Below are 5,703 nucleotides of genomic sequence, written 5' to 3' on the forward strand. Positions count from 1 at the left end.
AGCCCGATTAGCGCCTGCTCGTCAGAGTCCGACTCCCTGGCCCCGGCACCGAGGGTGTTCGCACAAGATTTGCAGCTTTTTCCGTCTCTCTGCTGTTGCTTCATTCTCTCTCAAGTAAGGAGAAGCTGCCGGGGACCCCGCAGCCTCCTCCCGGTCCCGTTGTCACTGCACGGACCGTTCGCTGCCACAGCCGAGCACCACCTGTGTGACCGCAACGCTGGGCTCGGGGCTGGTGGCACTGCTTAGAGGGTCCTCTCCCAGGACACCTCTCCTAGCCACCCCCTTGAAGCACGGTCCTTCCCTCCCACAGGCAGCCGGGCTGGGCAGTACAGCTGCTGAGCTCCCTTTAATTAATGCTGTAAAATATTGATGCTCCTGGCCCTGTCTGCTGCCGTTACACCTTACAGCCCGGGGAGAGGAGTCCAAAGGATAAACAATAACAAGTTAAAGGAGCCCAGATGGTTTGCCATCAGAAACTGTCTGCAGACTCAAAGGTGTCACTGCAATAGATTTCAGAGATCATTCACCTACTGGTAAATAATTAATGGCATTTCTGGAAGAAAAAACCCAAACCCATACCCCGATGAAACATTGCTGGTGAGTCATTGGAAATCTGGAGGCAAAAGTCAGATTAAAAGCATGTGCTATTTTATCCTTTCTCACAGTTCATGGATTGTTATCCATTTTCCCAGTACATCAAAGTATTCTGTTCTTATTTAGATTTTAATTCAAAGCTCATCACAGAGTGGTGCCAATTGTATTAGCTCAATTTAGTTTAAAAAATATGCAGTACATGCTGACACAGGACTGATGGGAAGTTTGAAATAAAACCACGAGTTATTTAATCCACAATTCATGCTGATACCCTCTCTGCCACGGATGGGGAGCAGCACTATGTGTTACTGTCACAGAGCTGACAGAACTTGCCTCTCTAAATGTTCTTCAATTGCTGTTTAGAACAACCACACAATGTCCTGCACACCCAGCTCCTCCGGAGGAGGCTGCTGCAGTATTTACCTGTGAGGCAACTTAAGCACACACAGCTCACACAGGGACACCTCCCTGCTGGGGCACACAGCACCTTCCACCCCCTTCTGCTCATGCTTTGGAGGCTTTGCTCCCCTCCCCAGCTCACCTTGTGGCCTGGCCAGGTCTCACTGTTGTGTGCTCGTGTTTGTCTTCACTGCAGATCTGGAAAAGAAATCACGTTTCCAGACCTGAGTCAAGATTCATGTGATAAAAAACTTCTGTTGCTAAAATGCAGCCAGTTATCAAAATCATAGAATCAGGGGATGGTTTGGGTTCAAAGGGATCATCACTAGGCTTTGCTGAACCTCAGGAAGTTCCGTGGGCCTACTGCTTGAGCTCATGTGCCTAGTCCATGTGAAGGAAGAGGATGAGAGCTGACTGTGGAAGGTTCCTCTAGACCCTGAGCTTGCACAGCACATTTCCAGTACCCCAAAGTTGTGAGCCATGCTGCACCCCGGACGATATGGTTGTTCCACTGCACAATCTGATCGAGGAAATATCTCGAGTTACCCAGACAGTCAATTATTCATCAGCTAAATGGCCAAGCATCAATTACCTGGCCTGATTCTCTTATTCATTAAGGAGATTGAAGAACCCACCTTAACAGAACAAAAAGAAAGTTGCTAAGTTACAGGAGCTGCCTGTCTCTGAGGCAGTGTCGGGCTTCCAAAGGAAGGGGTCTGGCACTGAGGAAGTCTTTGAGGCTACGGAGTGTCCTCCAGAGCACTTGGTTTTATGGAGCCTGTTCCACTGCAGGTGTGGAAACAATGGGGTGGGGGAGAGCAGCTTGAGATCTGACTGTGCCTTGGTCAGCGGGGCCTGGAAGGGAGTTTTGAAGAAGAACTTGGAGGGTTAAAGGGAGGGGCCAGGGCAGGACCCCCATCGCTCTGGGAACGTTTTAATACAGGTGGGGGTGAGATGGAAACTGTTCCAAAGAGCACAGCTGCCAGTGGCATCTCAGCAAGGATGCGCTTCCTCTGCAGACAGGGAGCACTTGCAGGTCCACACTGTGAGAGCCACCCCACACAAACTCACCAGAGAGAGCTCCAGAGGGACTGCGTATTGGGCCAATTGCTGAACTTCCTTCCAAGGAGAGGGAAGGGGAAGCGTCTGGGGTCTGTGCATTGCTTCAGATTAAATTAGAAGTGCTTTCTCTCCTCTTCTATAATTAAAATCCAAGCAGAGCTTTGCCTGCTGCAGAGGGGCTCTCAGAGAGCAAAGCCTTGGGCATGTCCTTGGCCTCAGGCGGTGGCACAGGTGGCTCCAGGGACTGAGCGGGTGTTTGTGGGTGCTAATCCCAGACCAAACCCCAAAGCCTTTGGCATTAGCAGAGCATTGTGGCCACATTAGAACACAAGAAGTGCCGAAGCTGTGCTGTAGCTTTGCTGTACTGGGTAATGGGGTCAGGACAAACAGCCTTGTCCAGCAGCAGCAGGTGGAAAGCTCATCAACTTATTTTTGAATTTTTCAGGAAACAAGGTTTTGATTTGAGGTCCCAGGAAAACAGGAGGCCATGTTCACTCTTGGGAGGGGCATCCTTTACTCACTTGTAATGTACAGGAATTATAGAATTTGTTTCTTGTATCATTCACTGTAATTAAAATTGTAATAAAGGATGCATCAGTCCTTGCTCAGAACAAACACTCTCCTTCCTGCTGGAGAGGATGGGAGCAATGGGGCAATGCTTTCCGGGGGTGGAACAGAACACGCAGCTGCCTGGCCTCTCGTTATGTTTGCTCCTAATTCTGGAAATACATCTAAATGCATCTAACAGGACTCTGCCACAAGAAGTTAATGAGGAACAAACATTAATTATTCATGCCCTGAAACAGTAGGTCTCCTAATGTTTTTGCTAATCAACAAGTCAAACAGCTGTATCTTCATCAGGGCAATCTTGAGGGGACAGAAGAACAGCACTAACAGGTTGGACTGTCCCCAAAGTCTCACCCTCTGTCTAACTCAGTGAAGGGTATTTGTCCCCAGCCCAGAAAAGGTGTCAGAAGTGTGGGAGCATGAGCAGTCCTGGCCCTGCACGGCCCAGGAGCAGCACCTCTGCATCCTCGGACCCTGCTCCTACATCCAGGGACACTGACGGGTGGGCTTGTCCAGGGGTGTCCCGGGAAGTGCAGACAGAGGGAAGATGCAGTCTCCTCCCAAAGCCAGTGAGAGCTCAGAGTATTTAAAGTCAGAGTTAACTCTCTGTGGGTACCGACGCCAGCAGCTGGGAGCGAGCTTGTTCCAGGAGTCCCCTTCACTCCTCTGCGCCCCGCAGGTAACCCAAAATCACGTGAAACAGCAAAAAGGAAGAGTGGATGGAAGTGTTGTCTGACAGAGCTTTTGCCACGAGAGAGCACACAGAGGTATGTGATGTTGAGTTGACTCCAAATAATTTTCACATGAATTACTAAAGAAATGTATAATTTATCAGTGTTTAAATAAATCACTGGCAGGAGTGCTTTAAGGTTGCCGACGCAGGACGGGCTATAATTAACTCGCACGTCACGGGGCGCAGGGCTGCTCCAGCAGCGCCACGCGACACCATCGAGGCTCAGCAAGACGAGGTACAAAGGGAATTCGGCTCCTAAAAATAAGATGAATGACACCAGAGCAGTCAAAGCCCTGAGCTGGGGGCGATGCTGGTGCCCCTCCGGCCCTGGGCTCCTCCCCACCCCCGGCGGTCCAGGGCTTTCCCCCGGGGTCCAGCACAGGCGTTTTCCCCCTGCCGCAGTCCCTGCGGGCTCCCGGCAGCGAGAGCCGCGACAGCCCCGGCCGAGCCCGGCTCTGTGGGGAGCGACCCCGATGGAGGCTCCTGTTCCTGACCACCCACAGCCGGCACAGGCTCACTGACCCTGCTGTACTGACAGGGGTCACTGCTCCTGCTCCTGCTCCTGCCGGGGGTTCCCCTCTGGCCTTGGTCAATCGTCCCTACCCCAGCTGGAGGCACCGAGTGGTGACAGCCCCTGTTAGGGGCTCTGTTTGGGCTGAAGTCTATTGACCAGGTAGAACACATTTTTGAACTTCTAATTCAAGAGATGTTTCTGACAAAAAATGTATTTGCCCAATGCTATGAAAAAGTAGTGAAAAAACTTGGGTTTTTTTGTAGGAAAAAGGGGGAAGCTCCAGGTGAAGGAGGCACGTGGCAACGAGGCAGATGAGGCCTTACCCCAGCCCCACTGTCAGCCCTGCCGTGGCTTCCCCCTCTGGCTCCGTGCACCCAGCATCCCACATGGATCAGCCTACCTGAGATTACCAAGCAGCCATTGGAAATTGTCTGTGGAATTATCCTGGGGAGAGAGAGAAAGAAAGTGCTCTAGTTTATGCATTTAGGTTTTGATCATCACAGTTGTAAGTCTGTTGTAGAATAAAGCGGTGGAAGCACATAAAAATCTGCAGAGAAACATCAGAGAAACTTATTTTTCTCTTTTAAACGCCCCTTGTGTCAGCGATCTTATCAGTAAAGGCCCAGACACATTACACAACCGGCTCCACGGGACAGAATTGGGTCCCATGTTTCCAGAGATGAGTTAAAATTAGACTGCCACCTTTGGGAACCCTCTCCAGAAGTTAGTGCCACATTCCATACAGCCTTGACTGGAGACAACAGAGAGATCCTCGGCCTGACAATCACACCAACAATTTACCTTCATATGACTGTTCCCTTCAGACAGTTCCTGTGGACATTTGCTTCCTTCCAACAGGCTCCCAAGCAGGATTGCAGCCCATGGCTGTGGGAAGAGCTGTCCCACCCTGCTGAACACTGCTGCTGTGCTCAGGGAACTCTCAGATGGTATTTGGAATGGCTGGGGGGAAAAAAATATATCCAAAGCCACACATAAACAAATGCTCCACCCCTTCTGATTTTTTATATTCCCTTTTTCCATTAAAATGAATTTTAATTGTATAGGAAGCAGTAAGTGCTTTGGACACTGAACCTTTCCTGCTCCATGTCAGGATCTGTCTCCTAAAGGACATTGCTGCTTCCCACAGAACGAGGCTGGTTGGTGGCTGTGGACAGGGAAAGGGTCTGGGGAAGATTCCAAAGTTTAACTCCTGGCACTAAGATGTCTCAAAGCCACGGGCTGGTCATGGAGACGCTCTTCGGCAGCACAGAAGAGAAACACAGGTTTTGTATCATCCTCCAGCACCTGGACACAGCAGGTACAGGGAGAGGCTGCAGGAGGGAATAACAGGAACTGTGGAAAGGGGCAAAGACCCAGAATAAAGGTAATAATAGAACAAATTAGTTTTCACCCCAATCTACAAAGGAGTCAGAACTGGCAGGTGTGTCCTCCACAATACGCCAGAGCGCTGCAAACCTGTAGGAGATTGGGAACCCACCCCAGACTGTACAACTTCCTCCAGTTTCTGTTAAACTTTGAGACCCCCACAAATGTCAAACAGCCTTGACTGGACTCCCTCCACCCTGTCTCCTCCCCCATCCATTTACCTGTCTTAACTCGTTCTGTTCCAGAGCACTGAGACACTCGAAAGATTTATCTCTCAGCTCTGGCATAAACGAAACCTGCACACATGTTACACACGCATAAATCCCCCTTCACACACCCACTTCCCCCCAGAGAAGTGATAATGCTCTTTTTCTGAGAGTTTTAGTTTTTTTGAATGGTTCTCCTTCCAATTTATTTCAGTTAGAATTTTGTCTTTTCTAAATCTTGA

This window comes from Corvus hawaiiensis, chromosome 15 (genome assembly GCF_020740725.1).
Source record: "Corvus hawaiiensis isolate bCorHaw1 chromosome 15, bCorHaw1.pri.cur, whole genome shotgun sequence".
NCBI lineage: Eukaryota > Metazoa > Chordata > Aves > Passeriformes > Corvidae > Corvus > Corvus hawaiiensis.